The following is a 25,546-nucleotide window of genomic DNA, read 5'->3' on the forward strand; positions in this document are numbered from 1 at the left end:
TCATAACACAAATCAAAACAGATTTTAATACAATCACCATGTAAAGTGAATATTAATGACGACTCTGGCTAACATGCTTGTTGTCTAAGACTCATTTTACAGTTTCAATAAAGACGTTTCTTTTCCTGTATTTGGTATGTAACCCTACTAAAATAATTAATGTTACAGACTAGCTGCAACGCTCATTTTGAAAAATCCCATGCCTCACTTTCTCTGAACGCAAGTCCTCAAGTCTGGAAGAATGAAGTTATTGGACATGTGGTCAGAACTCTGATTGAAACTTTAAAAGCAAGACTATTGGAACAAACGTCTTTTGCACATTAAGCTGTGCCGCCGTGCTCTTGTACCTCTCCAGATAGCCTTTTGTATTTAACCCCAATGAGCCTGACCCACTGGAGTTGGTCTCTTTGGTTAAAGTTTATGTTGATGTTAGACCTGAGCTCGATGTGTGTGTGTGTGTGTGTGTGTGTGTGTGTGTGTAGGGGGGGGGGGGGGGTTGGACGACACCGAATTCACCTCAAATCTGAATCAGCAATTGATCCCCCGTGAAATAAAGCTATGTGGTGATCAATGGTGGTAGCTGCTCGATCATAGCCCACAAGCACAGTCCTAAAGTCTCTCCTACTAGACAACGCATTTTCCCGCTTCTTATTCGTGTCCCAGCATGTCAATGGTGGGTTTGTCCATCCCATGAAGTATAGACTCGGTAATATCTCTTCTGATTGGCTGGCTTCTATGCTTCCACTGATTGGCTGGCTTCTATGCTTCCACTGATTGCATTCAAGCACTACATGCATTGTCCGGCGGTCTCCCTCGAGTATTTCTCTCACTGTGCACTGATGCTCTGTGTGCTTCTCCTTGCCCCCTCCAGGTTAATCTTACTCATGTACTCCCCCTGTTGCTTTCTTGCCCATGTGTTCTCCCCACCTGCTCTACTTTGCTTTTTCAACCTTTTAAGCCTCAGTGCTTCACTTGTATGTCGTTTGCATCCCCCCACCCACGCCCCATGTGGTTTCCACCTCTATATCCCCAAGTTGCTTCCCCAACCCACTAAAAAAAAAAAATTCACTCTAATTTCCGATCCAATTTGAATCTGTAACTGCAACGGAAAAAAGTGGTAGCATCATTTTGCAGGTGTGAGCATGCGTGGTTGATGCATTAAAAATTACAGAGCCAGCTGTGTCAAAGGCTTTTAAAAAATAATCTTTAGCACTGCTGCACAGCAGCCAGGATGCTATGCAAAGTGGCAAAAATCCATTGTCAAAGCGTCAGATTTGTTTTTTTTTTTTTTTACACCAGTCATTACGTTTGAGATGTGTGAAGAATGCCTCCTATGTGTTTGGGACTGATGTTTTGGTGTTTGGGGCAAATGTTTTTATTGCAGGGCACGCTCCAGTGGCGATATTGAGGTGGCGATGATGGAACTACCTCAGAGAAGTCCCTCTGGGCACAAGGGAAGAATGGAGGACTATCTGGTAGCTAATGACTGAGTTGAATGCAGTCTAGAAGGTATAAGATCTCTGTGCATCTGGCCAATAACCTCGATCTTGTTGGCCTCCAGTATTCTCGATGATACTCACTGTACTCTAATGTTTATGTTTTCTATTCATGTATGCTGTAAAGCGCTCTGATACTCCCAGGTCTTGTAAGCGCTATATAAAACTCCAAATATAAAAAAAAATTAAAAAATAAGTGCGGTCAGTACACCCCTTCCTCTCAGTGTGTGGATTGTTAAGAGTAGAGCAATCAGCACTTCTCAGTTTACAGTTTCACAATCTACGAAATCGTTAAGACCACGAAACATTGTCTATATTTGTAAAGCAAGAAGCTATTTTGGGAAAAGACCTTGTGGAAGGGTGGGCGGCCAGGCGGGCAACGGAATAGTACTCACAAGAAGACTCAGCTGTTGAAGAAAAGGAGCACTTTAAGGGTGTAAACATGCCATGTACTTTCAAAGTGTGTCTGAGAGTAGGCACCACTAGGCATTATAGGCAGTAGCAGTTCTGAACACGGCCAAATGCGTGTACATTTCCCCTACGATTTGCTGAAACACTTTCTGCTCCTTTTACAATTTGGGAGCATTGGCTTGTCGCGTGGTCGGAGACATGAATTGTCCAGCCCTGCAGAATCCTGGACAAATATGACCACATGGGCCAGGGTCACTGTACGAGACTATGAAAAGTATAATTAAGCGTCCAACTAAAACATCAATCTCATTAAAAATACCTATAGAGCAGGGGTTTCTAACCTTTTAGTTATGTTCAAAAAAATCATCCTGAGCTACTAATATTATTGGTGTTACACACATTAGACAAGATGACATTAGTGCCACCCATGAAAGATTACCAGCTGTGACCCCCTCGGTGCAGGTTTGCCAGACGTAATGCCAACAAGCATTAGAAATGCAATAGGTCTCGCAGCATTAGAGTTAGTGCTTTTAGAATTGTTAATGGGTTTTTTTTGTAAATCTTTAGCATGAGGTTGAGGGTGAGTGAGGGTGAGTGAGGGTGAGTGAGGGTGAGTGAGTGAGTGAGGGTGAGTGAGGGTGAGGGTGAGGGTGAGGGTGAGTGAGGGTGGGTGAGTGTGAGTGAGGGTGGGTGAGTGTGAGTGAGGGTGAGTGGGGGTGAGTGTGAGTGGGGGTGAGTGTGGGTGAGTGTGGGTGAGGGTGAGTGATTGAGGGTGAGGGGTTGAGGGTGAGTGAGGGTGAGGGGTTGAGGGTGAGTGAGGGTGAGGGGTTGAGGGTGAATGAGGGTGAGGGAGGGTGAGGGGTTGAGGGTGAATGAGGGTGAGTGGGGGTGAGTGAGGGTGAGGGGTTGAAGGTGAGTGAGGGTGAAGGTGAGTGAGGGTGAAGGTGAGTGTGGGTGAGTGTGGGTGAGTGTGGGTGGGTGTGGGTGAGTGTGGGTGGGTGTGGGTGAGTGAGGGTGAGTGAGGGTGAGGGATTGAGGGTGAGGGATTGAGGGTGAGGGATTGAGGGTGAGGGATTGAGGGTGAGGGATTGAGGGTGAGGGATTGAGGGTGAGGGATTGAGGGTGAGGGATTGAGGGTGAGGGATTGAGGGTGAGGGATTGAGGGTGGGTGAGGGGTTGAGGGTGAGTGAGGGTGAGTGAGGGTGAGGGGTTGAGGGTGAGGGGGTAGGTATTTTGGGATGCGAGGTGACACCGCCACGAGACCTTGTCATAAATGCATAAAAACATATCCCTATAAAAAGAAAACAAAACACGAGATAAACAACATCCCTTAAGGAAAGTTACGTGCTGTGAGCCGCGGGGAGGGCTGTCGGAAACACCTACGGAACTGACATTTTAGAAACGCGTGGGCTGCAGGAAGGTCCCCCGGCACCTTGCAGAACAGAGCCTGCTTGTGATTGTGAACAGTGTGTGGTCGAATCTGCCCTCCAGCGGAAGGAACGCATCACATTGTAAATGCACGCAGCAGGGGGCGTCATGATTACCAGAGTGGGCACAAGTTGGTTGTGGGGGTCGAGTGCGGGGGGATGGCGGTTGGGCGGTACGGATAGAGGACTGGCATTTCTCATAGGGCTGCAGTGGGTCGGAAGGAAATGGAGGGGGGGGGTGCTGGCCCAGTGGTTAGTGGAGTTGGGAGTGTGCCGTGGGACGGTGGGGGCTTGCAGTGGGTGTTTGGCGCCCCCTCCCCCTGGGTGGGGGAAGGATGGGTTTGGACCGGCAAAGCGGGCCCTAGTGTGCTAATTGCTGCGGTGTTGACGGTGCAAGTAATACCTGGAAAGACAGCCCCTGCTGCTCCCCTCCGGTGCGAGAAAGGCTGAGCAGACGGTCTGTATCCCAACTTGAAAGAAAGCGAGCCCCAGTCTGCGTTCCCGCCCAAAGTCATTGAACACGAGGAGAGTGGGAGGGTGTAAAGGACTTTACAGGAGACGCCGGAAAGTTGCCTGGAGGCTGCGGCTGCCCTTGATTCTAAGTCACTCACATGCGCTTGCACCACCCTGTTGTCCTTATGCTCTCCGCATGCCAGTCAGCCCAAATGCCACCAGTCATGCGCTCCACCATTTCTTCATCATGCTGGCTGGAGAGGAACGTTAGAGCTGTAGGTTGACTTGCGCCCGATCGGCTGGCAAATTTCGGACCACGGGAGATTTTGACGGCGCCTGCCTTTTGTCAAGGGCAGTTGAGTTTGGGGGGGGGGGGGGGTTATTGGTGTCCTTTGGGTTAATCTAGTTGCGGGGGCAGGAGACCAGTCTCCCGCCAGCGATACTTTGTAGGCCGGGTTCAAAACTGGTGTGGCAGAGGGGCGTGTCTTGGGGATTTCTCGGCAGGCGGTGTGCAGAGCATGAAGCATCGCAAGTTATGCCAGGATCGGAGCCCGCGGGGTGCCAGGTGGCTGTGCTCTGGGGTGGGGGGGGGGGGGGGGGGGGATACGGGCTTCGTTCCCGACCGTGCAGGCATGGCATGTATGAGGCCCGTCCCCCACACCCGAGCAGGGCTTCGTCATAAACAAACGTGCAACTTTAGCCCACGCAGCTTGTTTGTTTTACGTTCACACAAATGCAAAGCATGACTTTGTCCTAAAAATTAATAAGAGATATAATCGCAAACCAAATTTCTAGCCAATTGCATAATGTCTTGTGATTTTGAACAATATTCACAAAATTTTATGAGAAAATTCTGTGATTCGACTGCTGGGAGGCAAGTTCTATTTCGACTATCCATTCCATAAAGTGTGACAGTCCATCTGGGCCATTTAATGCCATATTTCTCCCAAGCGAACGTACCTGAATCGAGATGAAGATTGTCACCACTTCTGCCACCAACATGAAGTCAGACTCCCCAAGAAACAGGAAGAAGAAAGTAGTCGCAAACGTGATTCTGATGATCCATTAGAAAAGGCTTGTAGTAGGAGCAATGAGGGGGAGGAGAAATGCGCTGGGGTCAGGCGGGGGAGGGCGGGTTTGGAATGACGAGCTCGCGAGGCGGTGTTGGCGGGGAGGGGGCGGAGCGGGGGAGAGGGTGTGTGTGAAACGAGACGGAGGGGAGAGAGGGGAGGGGGAGGAGAAATGCGGCAGGCAGGCAGGGGAGGAGAGGAGGGGGGAGGAGAGTAGGGGGGCACGGCCTAGCGGCCGTGCAATCAAGTAGTGAGGGGGCGGAGCTGGGGGAGGCTGTGAGAGAGAGTAGGCGGCTGGGGGCATGTGCACGCGCATTTAAGCTCAATGCGCATGCGCATTGAGCTTAAATTTCGCGTGCACTGCAAGGAATCGCCACGATTCCTTGCAAGTTAGATAAAGAGTAGATGAGCCCCTATAGTCTCGCTTGCTCGATGCGCATGCGCATCGACAGGCGAGACCTAAAAAGGCTTAGACAAATGTGGAATACCTCTACAGCAGTAATACAGAACAGCCACAGCTGCAGTTCTCCCTGGCACAAAGGTACTAATAGCAATAGGTCTCCCAAGGCTCCAGGATTATTGAAATATCAGCATTAAAACACATTTTGGAAACGATTTGTTCTGAAAATACACACTATTTCAGAACAAAACACTTTAAAATGTTAGTATACATATACTAATTAAACCAAACAAAAGCTTCTAATTTAGTGCACTGGACTGCACACAGGGGGAGCTACTCCCAGTAGCTGGAGAAATACCTGTAGCTCACGAGCTACTAGATAAGATTGCTCTAGAGGGAGTCAAACCATGACTTCAGCCGGACACTCCAGATCCTTCACGCATGTTAGATGGATATTCAATACGAGGTGGCTGGTGCATGGTCGGCCATATAGGACACTGGATTGCCACTATAATGACTGGATTGCCACTAAAATGACTGGAATGCAAGTACATAATGAGAAAGGAGAATACATTACTAGATGGTCTACCAAAATGTTTTGAGGCTCACAGTAGCTTCAAAGATGAATAACCTGGGTTGGGTTGCTGAAGGAAGAAGGGTTTGCAAATACAGCCACAGTGTGAATTGGGTTCTAATGTTTGAAGTGCTCCATATCCAGCTACATTAAAGCCATGAATAATGAAAATTCATCAATGCTAAGCGAGAAGTGCCTGGATGGGCCATAGTTTGGCACAGGTTTGCATTACATACAAGACACAGGGGCACATAATATAATGCGTGTAATAATAAAAGCGCATGTTCATCCAAGTCTTGGGTCTCTTGGAACTGAAATAACAGATGTTTTCCAACTCAATGGTACTCATTTTATCGACCTTGAAGGATGATAAGCGGAGTGGGCCTGCCAGGATCCGAACATCCGACCAGGAGGTCAAATACAAATCCCAGGAGTAGCTGCATCAGTCCACTGAGCCACCGACTCTGCACAAAGATAATCCTTACATGCATAGGAAGATCATTTAAGTTAAAAATAAGGAGGTGGAACTGCTTGATAAGATTCCCCAAGTTGCACTAAAGGGAAGCGGGGAGGGTGAAGTGTGGTGTTTCAATGAAGCCCTACACTTTTAAAGCACAAGTTGTGGGACACCCCCGCGCCGCACGGCCACCAGCTGCTGCGTGTGCCCCTTAGCCTGGTCCCTGCTGCGCTGCCTGCCTCGCCGCCGGCTGACTCCGTTTTCGTTTGTTTTGTTTTATTTTGAACGTCATTTGTGCTTGTTATTATTGTAGTTCTTGCCCGTGTTAGCCCCTGTGTTCTCCATTAGTGCCTGTTTATCTCTCCAGTTTGTGTCCTTCCTGTGTGCCCGCCTACCTCGCCGCCCTCCGTCTTCCCTCCCCGCTTCCCGCCACCACCGCAGACCCCGCCCCTTTTCTATTCTGTTCCCTCCCCGCTCCCGCCTCCCAGCTGCTCCGCCCACCCGCGCACTTGGCCTTTATATGGCGACCGTGCGACACAGGTAAGTGTGACCCACTTGTGGGACACCCCCGCGCCGCACGGCCACCAGCTGCTGCGTGTGCCCCTTAGCCTGGTCCCTGCCGCGCTGCCTGCCTCGCCGCCGGCTGACTCCGTTTTCGTTTGTTTTGTTTTATTTTGAACGTCATTTGTGCTTGTTTTTATTGTACTTCTTGCCCGTGTTAGCGCCTGTGCTTTCCATTAGACTCTGCTGTCGTTTGTTTTGCTTATTTCGAACGTCATTTGTGCTTGTTATTATTGTAGTTCTTGCCCGTGTTAGCCCCTGTGTTCTCCATTAGTGCCTGTTTATCTCTCCAGTTTGTGTCCTTCCTGTGTGCCCGCCTACCTCGCCGCCCTCCGTCTTCCCTCCCCGCTTCCCGCCACCACCGCAGACCCCGCCCCTTTTCTATTCTGTTCCCTCCCCGCTCCTGCCTCCCAGCTGCTCCGCCCACCCGCGCACTTCGCCTTTATATGGCGACCGTGCGAACGCGCAGCGGTCACGCGCAGCGGGCGCGCCAAAGGTAAGCCCGTCTACGCCCGTCCGCGCCTGGACCGCGCCCAGTGCCAGGACCCCTGGCCCACGGAGACCCCGTCCTACCCGCCTGACGTACTCCGCCGCCACCCTCACCGCTCTCAACACCGGCCGACTCCCAGAATGCCATCAAGCCACGCCACGAGGTACCCACGGACCTTTCTGCTGTCACGCCTGCAAGTTCTCCTGCATCCGGACCAGCCTCGCACCAGCACCCGCCAAGTCGAACACCAGCAGCACCCACCTCAAGTGCATCCTGCTCAACACCCGCTCCGTCCACAGACACGCCATCGAACTCTGGAACCTTCTAGACGCCACAGCCCCTGACGTTGCCTTCCTCACGGAGACCTGGATGAACGCCTCTTCAGCTCCCGACATCGCCATCGCTATCCCAGAGGGCTACAAGATCGTCCGGAGGGACCGAAACGCCAACCAGATGGGAGGAGGCATCGCCATCATCCACAGGAACACCATCCGTCTCACGACCAGCACCGACAACACCCTGACCAGCGCCGAACACCTGCATTTCCAGATCCACACCAACCCGAACACCACCCTCAGAGGCACCCTGATCTACCGACCCCCTGGACCACGCACACAATTCAGCGAGGACATCGCCGACTTAGTCAGCCCGCATGCCCTCCCCTCCGCCGACTACATCCTCCTGGGAGACCTCAACTTCCATCTGGAGAACAACAACGACCGCAACACCAGCACCCTGCTCGACAACCTCGCCAACCTTGGACTCAAGCAACTGGTGTCCACCCCCACCCACCTCGCCGGACACACACTCGACGCAGTCTTCTCTTCCAGCACAGACATCGACTTCAGCCACGCCACAGAGCTTCAATGGACGGACCACAGCTGCGTCCACTTCACCTTCAAGAGAACGACGACCCACCAACACCAGCAACAGGCCGCCCGCAGAAGCTGGAGCAAGATCACAGCAGACCAGCTCGCCACCTCCCGGAGCCAGCACCCTCCTGCCAGCTCAGCGAACCCCAGCCAGGCCGCCGACAACCTCACGAAGTGGATCAGCAACTGCGCGGACGAACTCGCCCCACTGAGGACCCCGCCCAGCAGACCCGGCAGCAAGAAGGCCCCATGGTTCACGAACGAACTCAAGAGCTCCAAGAAGAACTGCCGAGCCCTCAAGAAAGTCTGGAGAAGGGAACCAACACCGGACAACAGGACCTCCTTCAAACTTGCCACCCGGAAACACCACCAGCTGATCAGCGCCGCCAAGAAAACAGCATTCAAGGACCGGTTGGACAACAACGCACACAACTGCAAGGAACTCTTCAACATCGTGAAAGAGCTTTCCAACCCCAGCGCAGGAAACAACGACATCACCCCATCGCAAGACCTCTGCAACTCCCTTGCTTCATACTTCCACAACAAGATCGCGGACATACACAACAGCTTCAACAACCAACCAACGCACACCATGACCGAACAACCTCCCCCCACCACCACCCTCCACGCCTGGACCCCGATCAGCACCGAAGACACCATCCGCACGATGAACTCCATCCACTCCGGATCACCGACCGACCCCTGCCCTCACCACGTCTTCAACAAGGCCGACGCTGTCATCGCACCCCACCTGCGAGACATCATCAACACATCCTTCGACACCACCATCTTCCCTGAGAGCTGGAAACACGCCGAACTCAGCGCTCTACTCAAGAAACCAACAGCGGACCCCACCGACCTCAAGAATTACCGCCCCATCTCGCTCCTCACGTTTCCAGCCAAAGTCATCGAGAAGACCGTCAACAAGCAGATGGCCGCCTTCCTCGAGACGAACGGATCGCTCGACCCCTCTCAGTCCGGCTTCCGAGCCAATCACAGCACCGAGACCGCCCTCATCGCCGCCACCGATGACATCCGAGCCCTGATGGACAATGGAGAAACAGCGGCCCTCATCCTCCTAGACCTCTCGGCGGCATTCGACACGGTCTGCCACCGCACCCTAGTACGGCGACTCAGCAACATCGGAATCCAGGACAAGGCGCTGGAATGGATCATCTCCTTCCTCGACGGAAGAACACAGAGTCCGCCTACCACCGTACAAGTCAGAGACCTCCGAAGTCATCTGCGGCGTCCCCCAAGGATCATCCCTGAGCCCCACCCTCTTCAACGTCTACATGAGCCCCCTCGCGGCCATCGTACGCAAACACAACCTCAGCATAATCTCCTACGCCGACGACACCCAACTGATCCTCTCCCTGACCAACGACCCCGCCGCCGCCAGAGCCAACCTGCACGAAGGGATGAAAGAGGTAGCCGAGTGGATGACGACCAGCCGCCTGAAACTGAACTCGGACAAGACGGAGGTCCTCATCCTGGGCTCCTCACCCTCCGCCTGGGACGACTCCTGGTGGCCTCCCGCCCTGGGCACCGCACCCAAACCGACAGACCATGCACGCAACCTAGGCTTCATCCTGGACTCCTCCCTCTCCATGACCAGGCAAGTCAACAACGTCTCCTCGGCGTGCTTCAACATCCTACGCATGCTACGGAAGATCTTCTGGTGGATCCCCACCGAGACCAGGAAGACCGTCACCCAGGCCCTCGTCACCAGCCGACTGGACTACGGCAACGCCCTCTACGCCGGTACCACCGCCAAGCTCCAGAAGAGACTCCAGCGGATCCAGAACGCCTCAGCCAGACTCATCCTCGACATCCCACGAACCAGCCACATCTCCGGACATCTGAGAGACCTTCACTGGCTTCCCGTCAACAAAAGAATCACCTTCCGCCTCCTCACCCACGCACACAAAGCCCTACACGACCAAGGCCCGAGCTACCTCAACAGCCGAGTCAACTTCTACGCTCCCAAACGCCACCTCCGATCAGCCAACCACGCCCTCGCCGCCGTCCCCCGCATCCGAAGAGCGACTACAGGAGGAAGGTCCTTCTCCTACCTGGCCGCCAAGACCTGGAACTCCCTCCCGACCGACCTACGCCTGACCCAAGACCACCTCTCCTTCAGGAAGAAGCGGAAGACCTGGCTGTTCGAGCAGTAGCGGCACCCCCCCCCCCCCCCCCCCCCGCCCCCCCAGCGCCTTGAGACCCTACGGGTATGTAGCGCGCTTTATAAGTGTCACTGATTGATTGATTAAGAAGCGCCAGCTCGCAGTGCCATCATTTTTCTGGTACCAGCAGTGATGCCAATACTTTTAGCACTCTCAGGATGCTTACAGCAAGTCAAAGAATTGGAAACAGTCAAATGTAATATCAGTAGTGATGAAAGCAAAGCATTTCACCTTAAATTAAGAGAGGAATGAGTATGAAGAGATAATTACGTGGTGAGTTTTCTTAATGAAAAGGCTGCCATGCAAAGGGCCCCGTATAGCCACATTCCATCTAGCCTGTTTGATAACTTTCTGCAGGGCCGTTTCTGCCATTAGGCAGGACTAGGCGGCCGCCTAGGGCGGCAAAATGGTGAGGGCGGCATTGTGTTGTGGCAATTGGCAAAAATCATGCAGTGGAGAGTGCACTGTCTCTGCAAGCGGCGCACCTGCTTTCAACTATTGCACACACAACGTTAGAACGCCAGTTTCAATTGACTTTCTTTGCTAGAAAGAATTAAAGACAAGAGAAAGAGTTAAGACGAGAAGAAGCACAACACAGACCAGCCTTTTGACACTTTACAATTTACCCATTTATAATCAACTACATATTCCTGCAAGCGAGGGACACAGTTTGAAGTTTTTGGGAAAGTTGTTGCTCAAAAGAGAGCTGACAACATCTTATCACCCCGTTTGTTAATTCCGTTGTGCAGTCATTCACAAACAACTTTAGCAATAGGTGTGTGAGAAATTCGAATTCTGGTGGCAGAGTTGTGTAACGTTGACAACTTATGAACTACGCACAGCCTCGCTTATTTCCAGAACATTTTTCCATGTGAATTTCTCATCAAATACAATTTTTCTGGGAGTTTTGTTCGTCAAAGGGTGGTTTTCTCCTCCGCTAAGCTAACTATTAGTTAAAGTTGTCTTTAGTCTTCAAAACCTGAAAACTTCATCAGTTTCTCACACTAAAAAATTAAAAAGACATTTATGGGAGTTAACTCACACAGACGTGTACACAAATACGGGCATTTTCTGAAGCTGTGATTTTTTAATTTTTTTTTGTAACTGTGGCTATTCATATCCTTCTGCTCCCAAATGGAGATCATCTCGAGGTAGCCAGTGCACAAATCCTGTTATCTCCGCAGTTGTCTCATTAGGGATGGGGCCAGGCACTGGGTGCTTCCACAGTGATGCTACTGGGGTGGATCTCAAGAAGGCTGCCTGCAGAGAAAGAATGACAGCTCCAGGTCAGGAAACTCCCACTTAATGGGTGGCGTACACTGACAATCCTTCATTCCTATCGGTCTCCTGAAATACAAGTGGCTTTTTAAGACCCGGACAAGTTCTGTAAAGCACAAGGAAACAAAATCCGAGTTTGATTGCAAGACTAATATTTAGGGAGTTGAATGCTCCAGTCCAGATGTTCAAGAAATCATCAGTTTGAGCTTCCTCCATCTTTAAATCACAGGAAAGACGCACCCCCAATCCTACGCCATCTTCCTCCTCATGTTAAGTGCCTCTTTATATGTTCCTTCTGCTTATATTTGTATATGCGTTTCACACGAGCATCTCGAAAACAACGCTGCCAAGAGGTCACAACAATCAGTACATAGGCTTTTTCTTTGTGCCTGGTTACAAAAGCCAGCATAACAAGAGCGTGTGGCCTAACGGTCAGAGCTGCCGACATTGGAGCTGGGGGGCCAAGTTCGAGTCTGGGGCCGGTGTAGTGTAATATGTGGTATCCCCATTGTATCGTGTATCCCCTGCACTTCGGCACTTTTCGGAAACGAAACTCAGCCCGGGCAGGTTCAGACAGAAGCAGCTGATCACTGCTCGGGCTGAGTTAGGAGATACACGATTCAACAGGATGCCAAACTCGGTTCTGGCGATAAATCACCGGAAACATTTGCACGTATAGAGACAGACAGAAATAAATAGAATGAATCGAAATGGAAATAGCAATTACGTTAATAAATATTGTGAAAGCAAAAAAACTATTGCTGAAGCATATCGAATCGTAAGGAAATAACATGAGGGGAAGAGAATAGAAACAACGGCAGGGGTTCAAATAAGGTGAAAAATAATATCAAACCGAGCAAAAGATTAAAGGGGAAAGGTAAAAAAAAAAAAGCAAAGTATTAAAATGGGGAAAGAAAGTGTTTTGATTTTCATATAATGAATATGTTACAAGGTGTTAATGACAAACCTATAACTTGCACAATAAGTTGAATAACAGTGCATGTTTAGTTTGACTCATACAACTTACTTGCCATTTTACCAGCTGCCCTATCTTTTTGTGTCCATGCTAATTAAACAAGCATTGGCAACACAATCAGTCTCATACTTTTGTGAAGTTAGAGCTATTCGCATTGTAATTAACAATATTTTTTACTTATTCTTTAGGTTGAGCCTAAGCGCATGCGCTACTCTGTGGCATGATGTATTGGAGCATGGAATAGAATCCCCGCCCACTCTCCTCCCATATTTGCCATTGGCTTGTGTCATTGTCTTTCGTATTGGCTTGTGTCATTGTCCTTCGTAAATGGTGGATTCTGATTTGTTAATAGGCTTGCAAGTCCCTCCTTAGTACCGCCTTCTCTTCATTTGTAACCTCTCATGAGGACTGGCCCTTTTACTTCAGTTGTTACACGATACGTCTTTTTTAGCCTATAACCTCTATTTTCTTTAATGAGTTTCTCCTACTGCGGGCACAACACGCTTTCTTGCAACATTCAGTGCACCATGCATGCTTTCACTTTCCAAGCAGCCAGGGATAATGGCGGCCGCTTCTTTGAATAGGTTTCGAATTTACAAGAGTTTGAACTATTGGGATTGTAAATGACGATGCTTTTTATTTATGTGTTAATTAGCAAAACAGATAAATAAAAGACATTGTCATTTACAATGCCAATAGCTTAAACTCTGGCAAATGCGACACCCATTGCAAATGCTTGTCATACATGGTTCCTGGTGCACACTGGTGGCACACATTCTGATGTTCGTTTCTCACCTTGCTGGTTTTCGAACCCAGATACTGGCGCACGCTCGTGTCTCAGGCTACACAGCACACATCCTGGACTAGTTCCCCTACTGCCTTTGTTCGTACATGGATCCTGGTGCACGCTGGTGGCTCACGGCATACATTCTGGTGCCAGCTTCCTACGTGGTAGGTTTTTGTACAGGAATTCTGGTTCACGCTCATGTCACTCAATGCACAGCGAATTCTAATGCTGGTTTTTCACATAGCAGGGAAGGTTTTCCTACACAAATCCTGGTGCACGCTTGTGGTGCATGCTGCACAGCACACTCTAATGCTACTTTTCCTAATGTCTGGTTTTTATGCACAGATTCTGGTGGACGCTCATGTTTCATTCTGCACAGTACACACTAATGCTGATTTTCCACAGGGATATTTTTCATGCACTTATCCTGGTGCACACTCGTGTCTAACATAGCACTGCACACATTTATATGCTGGTTTTCGGATAATACTGCAATAAATGGCAGACTATCTAATGCATTTATTCTTCTAGCCTGGATGACGGGGGAGAGACTGATGATAGAAAAAGGGGGGGGGGGCGGCATTTTTCAAATCTCGCCTAGGGCGGCACAAAACCTAGAAACGGCCCTGACTTTCTGGAGTCCCTCTAGGGCATGCAAATAAGTGTTCCGTCTTTGACATTCACGTGTGAGTCCTGAAAAAAATATTGTGACCTAAACATCAGCTACCAAAATAGGTATGGAGGTAAGAATACACAGTGAAGTATAGTTTTAACGTGTCATTTATCGCTTCCATACTTTTTTTGTATTTTTTTTTATCAGATTATTTCAGTCGAGTAGGTGAATTTAGGCGTCTAACTATGTATGCCCAGAATCACATTTTCTTCTAACTTGTCAAAATCCAGCAATTCATCGTTGTGAAGTCAAATGTCACGTGCACACAGGCTGTTATATCACTTGCACTGGTAATTTCCAAGGGCGGTGCAAACACACTCAAAGCTTATTGATGGAAACTAATTTCAATTGTACTACTGAGAAAATGAATGATGCGGGAAGGGAGCTGTCGAGGGACAGATGAGAGCAAAAGAAAGAGAATATTTGCTGCATACGCCAAAGATTCTGATTCTGAACGGACTTGGCAGAAAGTATTCCAAATGATAAAAAAACTTTAGAGACCCACATCACACTATAAATTATGAAGGAATCGAGACAGAGTAATTAAAGGTTAAAATGACAAATCTTTGAAACGAAGAAAAAAAAACGCAAAATATGAGGAACAAGAAATTAATATTTTACAGGTTCTTATTTCTTTGGAATGTGAAAAAAGCATGAACGCCCCTGACCATCAATAAGAGCACAAAAAAACAACAGTGCTGATCCTGGGTGAGGATATTACATTATTTGAAGACGGCTGTAAAAAGGAGTTTTTGTCAGATTCATGCTCTCAAATGATATCCACATATGGCGCAGACCACGGGCAATAGTGTTCGTTCACAGCTCCTAAGTGGTCGCATGTTACTTGTGACAACCTCAGCCGGTCCATAGTCAACTGATTGTTGCATTCTGGAGCCCTTAACATTAAATCCCAAATGCCCCAGCATGCAGAGATCTGCAGGCTAAAATGCCACGTCCACAGAAGGAGTTGGGCATGACACAGGGCCACTTGGCAGTGATGGGCGTGCTACCCATTGGTAATTGGTTTGCAGGCAGGCAGGACCAAACAGGCATTGGGGCATACCTCATATTAATTCACTTGTGCCCCGTCAAAGCAATGCCAACATCAAAAATCAGTTTTAGGATGCTAGTGTTGTCAGAGAAACTCATGGACCACATTTAGACCAGCACTATGGTGAAGGCTGTATCAGGGTGGGTGGGAAGAAGGGGGCCACACTTGGCTAGGCACTTGAAGCAATAACATTTTATTGTCGCTCTTTGGAGGGCATTTGAGAGCAGGGTTTGTCAGTGTAATACTAATAACTGCGCACAAAACCCTTCATAAAAAGGGACCACAAATTCTACAGGATAAACTACGATTCCACATTCCCTCACGTAACTGGAGATCACGCCATCAAGCTCTTGCCTCCATCAAACACACTCCAAGGCCAGAATGGGCGACCGGTTCTTCTCCAAATCAGCCGCGGTCCTCTGGAACAACCTACCCCTTGATCTTCGCCTGACAGACGAAAACTTACTGTTTAGGAAACGTTTCCTAGACACTGACCCTACCAATGATCAATTACACTCTACTCTATTCCGTCCTAGCGCCGTGATGTCCCTTGGGATGATTGATGCGCTTTATAAATACTGCTAAATACAAATAGAGGGGGAGGCTGTTATCAGTCACTTAAGTAAATGGATACTGGTGCGAACATTCACATACAAAAGCCAAATGCTTGCTTCGTGCCTCTTTGGAGTCAGGCATCATTGGTGTACACCTGGCTATCCTGAAGTCCAATCACAGGCATTCTCCTGAAAGTCTGCAACTCGCTAGTGCAACAAAACTAAAGACAAATCTATCACCTCACACCCCCATACACTGTAGCCCTGGCTTCATTCAACCTGCAAGGCTTACACGAGGTGATTAACTGTAGAATCCCAAGTCACCTTTTTGATTACGAGCTGCAAGAGAACTTAGAACCCACCCAGAGAAGGAGAGAGATTTAGATATTACCAATGGACAATACAACTCACGAGCAGGTGTATGGCAAATAGATAAAATATCCCATTTAAAATACAGGATGCTGTGGTGGCGCTGAGGGATGCTGTGGTGGCGCTGAGTGATGCTGTGGTGGCGCTGAGTGATGCTCTGGTGGCGCTGAGTGATGCTCTGGTGGCGCTGAGTGATGCTCTGGTGGCGCTGAGTGATGCTCTGGTGGCGCTGAGTGATGCTCTGGTGGCGCTGATTGATGCTGTGGTGAAGCTGAGTGATGCTGTGGTGAAGCTGAGTGATGCTGTGGTGAAGCTGAATGATGCTGTGGTGAAGCTGAATGATGCTGTGGTGGTGCCGAGTGATGCTGTGGTGGTGCCGAGTGATGCTGTGGTGGTGCCGAGTGATGCTATGGTAGTGCCTAGTGATGCTATGGTAGTGCCTAGTGATGCTGTGGTAGTGCCTAGTGATGCTGTGGTAGTGCCTAGTGATGCTGTGGTAGTGCCTAGTGATGCTGTGGTAGTGCCTAGTGATGCTGTGGTAGTGCCTAGTGATGCTGTGGTAGTGCCTAGTGATGCTGTGGTGGCGCCGAGTGGTGCTGTGGTGGCGCCGAGTGGTGCTGTGGTGGCGCCGAGTGGTGCTGTGGTGACGCCGAGTGATGCTGTGGTGACGCCGAGTGATGCTGTGGTGGCGCTGAGTGATGCTGTGGTGGCGCTGAGTGATGCTGTGGTGGCGCTGAGTGATGCTGTGGTGGCGCTGAGTGATGCTGTGGTGGCGCTGAGTGATGCTGTGGTGGCGCTGAGTGATGCTGTGGTGGCGCTGAGTGATGCTGTGGTGGCGCTGAGTGATGCTGTGGTGGTGCTGAGTGATGCTGTGGTGGCGCTGAGTGATGCTGTGGTGGCGCTGAGTGATGCTGTGGTGGCGCTGAGTGATGCTGTGGTGGCGCTGAGTGATGCTGTGGTGACGCTGAGTGATGCTGTGGTGAAGCTGAGTGATGCTGTGGTGAAGCTGAATGATGCTGTGGTGGTGCTGAGTGATGCTGTGGTGGTGCTGAGTGATGAGTGTAACGCGTGTGCACGGGCACAAGCACTCAGCACAATCCGCCTGGTTTAGCTTTCCTGGTTTCAACTCTATACTCTCGACATCTGCAATGCCAGAGGTCGAGTCCTAAAAACAGCATGCAGGAGGCATATACGTAGTGCTTTATAACATAACACCATTGCACTCCACTGACAGACAAGAGACACAACATACATCGCCATCATGTTGGAATGGAAAAAAGATAGGAGCAAACCTGGGGTCGGTTCTGTGGTGGTGACCGGGGCGCCCGAGAGACTGAGGGAAGAACAAAAAAACTGAAAAAAAAAAAAAACATGCAAAGAAAACCCAACCCAAGTGGAAAATAATCTCAAAACAAAAGGGCTGTCAAATTAGAAACAGTTAAGAACAGGCTGAAAATCACCTGAGAAGCCCTGACCTCAGGGACATACTGATTTTGCCTGCCTGCCATGTAAAACAGTTTGCAGATGTGCTTATTGCAGTAGGAGACTACAAATGGTTTGTTTGTTTTGGGTTTTTTCATTTTTTTTCTAAAACGAAATGTAAGCCCAGGCACGTTCACCTCCTGAAATCATGTGGTGCCTTTAAACTGCTGAATAAAGGCATAACCCACTGGAGTTTTAGTAAAGTCTGACAAACTCAAATGCCTTATAAAACGAAAAAGGTATAGTCTATTTTTTATAAAGGTAGACTCTAACTGCACATTCAAAAACACATCTTTAATTAGGTCTTATGTAAACGGCATCAATAAAATTTTCGAGATGAAAAGGCAGCCAGCAATTCCTGTAGCTGAAAAATAGTCCAGTGAACGAGTACAGATTTACACCAGCAGGAAAAATACCAGATTTATTCAAAGCCATATCACGGTTTGAGGTCTGAAAATGGCCATTCAGTCTTCCGCACCTAACTTGGCCGTAGGACAGGCAGTGACACTTCAGTTCTGCTATGAGCCCAACCTTCAAGGACAATGGGGCAAAAACAACAACGAAACACATGTAATGACTACACAGCATAACATTTGATGATAATACCATTTCGGTTTTTCTGCAATCCAGAAGTGCATGTAATATTTAAAAAAAATAACTCCTCTTACTGAAAACGGCAAACACTCAAACGTTCGTGGTAGATGTGGGCGAGTCAACAAACAGGGAGAGCCACATGGCTCTATGAACTCAAGCATGAAACGAGCGAGCCCCGAAAAATTGTTGCCATGTAAATAATACAACCATCATGTTCAAATATGAAAACTTTTCTTCAAAATAAAAATGTGTGTGCTCAACGTGTGGAAAGCGTTTCATGTAAGTACATACATCTGGTGGGAGGAGATCAAATATATTGGGGCAAAGACTGGGGAAAGCACCAGACATGTGAAATGTAATCATCGGCCGATCCCCGGTGTAATAAAAAGTTCACAGGCCCCCTTGGGTAAATATTAACCAGGGGAGCCCAGGTGCAAAAAGCGGCCACGAAATGAAGGCCGGGAAACACATTCCTTTGAAGTGTGAAAGGCGGGAGCGCATTGGCGGGGGAGCAGCAGTCTTTGATGTGCGAGAGAGAGTGGGAGGGAACACCATATGGGGTGTGATTGAGAAGTGAGCTCAAGCGCGCGCTTGGAAAGCGTCGTGCTTGAGTAACTCACATGCTTTGGGGACAATCCTTGCTGGTTTCAAGAGCTGTTTTGCCTACTATACTCTCGCAGAACAACGCATGCGCATTGGTTCAGCGAGACCTAAAAAACGGAAAGGCCACCGGCCCTAACTCAATTCCAAATGAGATCTATGTCATCTTAAGAGAAGAGCTTGCCCCCTTTCTTATTCAGTTGTTCAATTCGGCTTTCACAGATGGTCAAGACCTCCCGTGATCATGGGATGATGTAACTATAACTATTTTACTGAAACCTAACAAGAACATGAGATCCTGTGAATCCTACAGGCCTATCTCTCTTTTAAATAGTGACCGTAACTATACACTCCGATAATAACCGAACACCTGGACAAGGTTATAGGACCACTAATATACCCAGACCAGAAAGGTTTTATGAAAGGGAGGCCGCTCTTCGAATTAACGCATCACTTAATTGGAGCAATAGACATGGCTCAAACATATAAAATTCCATTAGTGTAATGACTATTGATGCCGCAAAAGCATTCGACACGAGTCAGTTGGCCATTCCTATTCCAAATGATTCATTAATCTAGGGAAACGTTAACAGCAGTTAAAGCCCTCTATAAAAATCCATCTGCTAAAATCCTTGTTAACGGTAATCTTACTAGGTCAATACAAATTGTCAGGGGTACTAAACAGGTCTACCCCGTCCCCTCTTCTTTTCAATTTATATATTGAATCACTTGCATGTAAACTAAGAGCTTGCAGGAATATCATCCCTTTTAAGTGTAACAGATGGGAAAAGAAAATCTGATTATATGCCGATGCCCTTATGATATTAACAGGGAATTTAGAGTAATAACTGCCGGTGATATGGGATCAATTGCAGTGTTTCGGGAAAGTGTCAGGATAAATGATTAATCACCAAAAAACAGAACTGATGAAATGGAATATCCAATATAGGATTGACCTTACAGAAAGGGAAATCAGATATATAGGGCCGCATTAGGATGGCGGGCGGGCAAAGCCCGCCCGCCATCCTATCGTAAATCGGGCCAGTCCGCCCTAAGGGCGGGGGTCCCGCACACACCATTAGGATGTGCCCGCCACAGTGGCGGGCACATCCTGTATTTATAGTATTGTGGCGGGCGGAGCTCTGAGCTCCGCCTGCCACAATACTAAAAATGCTTTGCAGCATTTACATAATCAAAGCGGCAGGCACCGCGCGGTGCCTACCGCTTTGATTATGTAAATGCAGGGGGGTACCAACGGTACCCCCCGTATGCCACCCCCTTTGGCCTTCACTCTGGGGGCCCACAGGGGGCCCCCAGAGTGAACACCGCCTGCCTTTCCGTGGCGGCATTGCCGCCGCGGAAAGGCATTGAACTTGTGCCATTGTAATATGGCTGGTGGTGTCTCATAGACACCGCCACCATATTAATCATTTTCCGGCCGGCCGCAATGCGACCAGGGCGGAAAAGTGGCGGGCTGTGTTTCCCTACGTTGCGGTCCCCCCCGCCATTGTAATGTGGCGGGGGGAAAAGGGTGGCGGGCGGTCCTTTCTGTAGGGCGGATCGCCACCGCCACCATGGCGGTGGAGATCCGCCCGACATCCTAATGGAGCCCTTAGTTGTCCAAATAGTTCACGATATTGACAAAATAGCCAGAGTTAACTTTGAAAAAGTAACAAAGACGGTCAAATCACAGTTGCAATCATGGGGTGCCCTTTCACTCTCTTTCCTGGGTAAATCTAATCTCCTAAAAATGTAAATTCTTCCCATATTAACTTTTTTGTTCAATACGATCCCATTAGAATTCCCGAAGATGTGGGATAAAAAAGTACATTTTTTTCCTAGCTTTATTTGGGGGAATAAATGCTCAAGAATAGCCCTAAAGAAATTTAGAAGAAAGAAAGCTCATGGAGGCATTGGTACCCCAGATTTATATTTGTATTATTATGCCTTTCACTTAAAGATCTTCCGGAAATTGATGGAAAGCTCAATCTTTTCTCCACTTGTTAAGGCCCTTACGATCAGCTTTTCTCATCAGGAAGGTTTTTTCCTCTTAAAGTTTGGCCACCCAAGATTCTTCAAAAAGGTGAAACTGAAGGTTTTGAGTGGGCTGCAGTTAAAACTTTGGGTTTAGGTGAGAAGACTTTTAAAAATCCCATATTATAGTGATGCAGCACCTATTTGGGACTCTCCAGGCACTCCGGCTTGTTTGGAGGATGCCCTCGCAATCCCACTTCGATCCTGCGGTATCCATACTTGGGGACAATTTATCGTGGAGGCTGAACTAATTTCATGGCAGCGTTTCTTTCTGATAAGCGAACATTCTGTCTTCAAATGTAAGTACTTCCTATTGTCAAGCTGGGTAAAATCTTTAGGAAGAGAGTTGGAAGGGGAGGTGGACATGGTGTCAAAGATTTGTTTAGGACATACTGTGAGAAGTTGGCCCGATATGCAACGTTCGCTATTCTAGCGACCGCTATGTATCGTTCCAACGACCCTTATGGTGTTTGGTTGTAAGTCAACCTATAGACCAGCTATCCTAGTAGCGTGGATACGAGCAGTCTAAGGCTAAAGACTCGAGAGGGCGCGTTAAGCCAACTGTTTACCACACATGTACCCCTTGAACACCTAGTGAAAGGACACCACACAAGTGTTATGAAAATAAACGGTATATTTATTAAGAATCACAACAGCCCTGTACTCTTTATGAGGACAGGGTACTAAGCACAAACCAAATCTCTTTAGCAAATACTTCAAGTGCACAATTAAAACAAGTGTCCGAGGACACGGAAAGATTAAGGTCTCGGGCGGACCCGATAAGGCAAGTCGGAAGCGAGGGACTCAGGACCCTAGAGTAAGGAGGCTATGCAGGCACCGAAATGCCGAGTTACCTAGCCACGAGGGCTGCGGCTGCACAAGTCTTACAGGCGTCGGGGTCTTCGCTGACGAGCCAGGAGCCGGAAGAAAAGGAGTTGCTGGCCGGCGACCAGTGCTGAATAGTTCGTAGAGATCCAAGCCTGGATCGGAGATTGATGAAACCTGAAAGCAGAGGGGACCAAGTTCGTACTACTAGCCAGTAGTCAGAAGGTACCAGGAAGGCACCGGTTGGCCGTCACCTCGACCAGGTGAGTGGGCGACGCTAGGCTCTGCAGTCTCACGGACCAGGAGGCGTTGTCGGCGACCACGGTGGAGGTGCGAGCTGTCCCACGAAGGATGATGCTGTCGGCGTCGCTGGGCCCAGGATGGGGCAACAAGCCTTGGCAGATCTCAGGGCCACGTGGTGGGCCTAAGACGGCGTCTTGAGTGGACCAGGAGGGTCCGGGGTGCTTCTCGCAAAGATGGAAGCAAGGGCCAGTCTGGAGCAACCAGACCAGCAGTGATGATTCTCGGATGTCGTCACAGAAGGGCACAAGCCAGCGGCTAGTGACCAGACAACGTGCTGAGCAGCGAGCAGAAGGGCCCCACGCAGATCGTGGAGATGCTGGGAGACTGCACTTCGGTGCTGGAGCGGCTCAGGGTCGGGGCTTCTCGGACCCCAGAGCACTCACCAGAGAGTTACCTCGATGGTCGTGCTGGTTTTAAGAGCGTGCAGGTTCTGATGATGGCCGGTCCCTCGAGGTCTCGTCGCACCCACAGATCACAGCTGAGCTGATGATGTGGGTAGAGGTCAGAGGTGCCAGGGAAGCCGGTTCTCGTCGAGCTGGGCCGTCGGATTCCTTGAGGAAGGACTTACAGCAAACCGCAGAGGTCTTAGTTGGTGCCCGCTGATGCAGGGTGACTACTCCTTAGTCACAAGGGAGAAATCTTGAGAAGAGTCTTGAATGTCCTTTCGTAGAAAGTAGTTCTTGAATCAAAGATGATCTAATTTGGAAGGGTCCCCGCTCCGGTCTTTATTCTAAAGAAAGGGGTGGGTACATGACTAGGTCCTGCCCTAAGGGTGGGACCAGGAAGGGGGGTAGTTACACCCCTCTCCCCTGCCGGACTTTCCCCAGGCCAGGGCTGTCGCCCCTGGAACTGGTTCTAACCGGCAGATGCGTAGTGAGCACCAGGGTGCCACTCCGCAGTCACCTTCTCGCCAAAGCCCTACCTACCCAGAATACACAAACCCTGTCTGGGACGGTGCGAACAGCGCCCTCGACAGGAAACCCTTTGTCCAAGTGCTCCTCGCTGGAAGGACTCCCAGCAGCAGGAGGTCAGACTCGTGTCTGTGGTGGCAGCATCCATTTTGTGGAGCTGAGGCTTCAGTTAACTTTAACCGGGGTTCACAGTTACGTACATGTCGTGTCCCTCTAGAAGGGTGGAATGCTAACCTCGTCGCCAGCATTGGTGAGAGGGCAGCACCCCGATTCGTATGACACCTTACTCGACATGCCTGGGTAACGCGACACCGGAGTTACCGATATGGTACGCGTTACCATGGAACAGCTATTGGGTCTTGATTCCGCAAGCTGCAACCGGGCTCGGCTCGGGCCTGAACCTAGCTCACACGAGCCCACGCACTCTGCCTTCAGGATCGTTAAGGCCTGCCATAGGAGTGACTGATAGGAACTCGGGTGTCCATTGTATGGTTAGATATAGAGCTACTATACCTAAAGCGAAGGGTGGTTACACGTCTTCGCCCCAGCTGTCGTGCAGCCAGTTGTGTCAAATTTAGAAGGCCAGCCAGGGGTGGCATAATACATGCTTCAGCCCCTGGCGGCCCTGGGTACACCTATGCCCTGCGTTACGGGGTCTGATAAGGTGGCCCAGTACCAATTGGAAATGCACCTAGGGTACATGGAATCCATTTTAAAGAGAGAGCAGTAGGCCTGGGGTCCTGATTGGCAGGGTCCCAGGTCGACTATGTCCAAAACCAGCTAAAACACAGGGCAAAAAGTTGGGGGCAACCATAGTCAGGATGTACCTTCCTACACATACAATGCGAAAGAAGTCGTGGAGTGGTATTGGCTGCTAATCCAAAGCGGAAAAGTCACGAATGCTGCTTTAACAGAGATTTGGAAGAGGGACCTGCCGGACGTAGATCTAGAAAAATTAGGTCAAGTATATATGTCTCTTTTATGGTCACGTGTGAAATCTGCACCTTTAAAAAAAAAGAACCATCTTTTCAAAGTACATAAAGCATATTGGATGCCACAGAAAATTTCAAAAATGGGAAGTCGTGTGATCAAGAAATGCCCGAAATGTGGAGAAGATAGCACCAACGAGATCAATATGTTTTGGCAGTGTCCCTCAATTCAAACTTTGTCAGAACGCGGGTAAGACCATATCAGATACTATGGGTCAAGAGATACAACTAACTATATCCTCTATAATCTTTGGAGTGTTACCAGAGGATTCTGATAACCAAATATTAACAAAAAATCATAAAGCTCCTTTCTTTGCACTGGTTCATCTTGCACGGTGGGAATTATGTATTAAATGGATTCTCCCGGGTTCCCCTATGGTAGAATAATGGATTTATTCAATCCAGAGGGTATCCCCACTAGAGCGGTCAGGCAAACCGGTTAAGAAAACAAAATATTGGGAAATTTGGGATGACTGGGTTGAGAAAAACTCCACTTTAAAAACACATTAGTATGCATCACATATATAAAACTGCACACCAGGTTCTCTTCATTCTTTTTTGGGGGGTTTTAGACTGAAGGGTTCCTCTTCTCATCACTCACTATTTCCCCTTTTTATACCCTGTTTTCAGTTTTTGTTATACAGTCCAATGATTATCGATATGCTAAAGAGGTTGCTTCGGTGGTTGGGCCACTGTTATTACAAAAAACACCTGTCTAAAGAGGAATCTAAGATTTGGTGTCATTTCTAAACCAAGAGGCTAAATTGACGACCCGGAGATAAATCTGATCTCTCTCTTGTGGAGTGAACGTGGATAAACAATATCTGCCTAACGGTTCAGTCTACACACTTTTTTTAATTGAAACTTAAGCATAATTTAAATAAATGAGGACTAAAAAAAAAAAAAAAAAAAGAAACTGGTAGCGTTTAAAAAAAAATGATGCTGTGAAGCAACATGCCCCAAGTGTTCAGGTAGCCCGGATCTGTGCAACCGCATTAAACTCTTCCTCTAAGATTGGATTTTCAAGGTACCGTAGCTAATTTTTGCGGGGTTCAAGCATGAAAATGTTACTCCTTTCACGTATGCTGTCTGAACCTGGTCATTTAAGTGTTCTCATTGGTATAGACTTGCATAACACGGATATAATTTTTTTATGGTTTTGTGTATGGTCCCATTTTGACCCGGAATCTTGTGTTTAAGGTTTATATTGGCATGGTGTTATTGTGTCACCTTTAAATTGGATGCCTTACATTCTCAGAATCGAAGTCAAAATCTTCTTTTAAAGTAGTAGAACCGGACTCTGGCCACAACATCCAGTAGTAACTGATTCTCGATTTGAAATCGGGAGTATGAAAAAAAAAAGTCCTATAGCAAATGATATATGAGTGATTTTAAATATGCAATATTTCTCAGAAATTATTCTAATTTTCCTTGTTCTGATTTGAGACCTGGGTATTAAATGACCCCGGTGAACAGGTCATTCCAGTGAGATCAGTCGATGCGCCAAAAATAGTTCAGGTTGCCTAAAAGCAAATGCACAAAACAGATTATGTTCACTTTCATGTGGGCAATGTCAGTCCAGTAGTCAGATGCTAAAGTGTACTGGGCATGGTTAGTAAAAGAGGAGACCTGTTAGTGTCACAAAGGGTCAATTGTTATTGAAGCGGGACTGGTTGCTAGTTGCAGAAGTCAAATTACCAAACTTCAGGGGACCAAACCTTGG

The 25,546-nt window shown here is 48.6% G+C and overlaps 1 protein-coding gene across 1 annotated transcript in view; it reads right to left on the minus strand.

The window, feature by feature from the left end:
* SNX31 (sorting nexin 31) overlaps window positions 1–25,546 on the minus strand; it is a 250,558-nt gene that overhangs the window by 203,641 nt on the left and 21,371 nt on the right. The window lies entirely within an intron of this gene.

Source organism: Lissotriton vulgaris, chromosome 4_1 (assembly GCF_964263255.1).
Source record: "Lissotriton vulgaris chromosome 4_1, aLisVul1.2, whole genome shotgun sequence".
In the NCBI taxonomy this organism is placed as follows: domain Eukaryota; kingdom Metazoa; phylum Chordata; class Amphibia; order Caudata; family Salamandridae; genus Lissotriton; species Lissotriton vulgaris.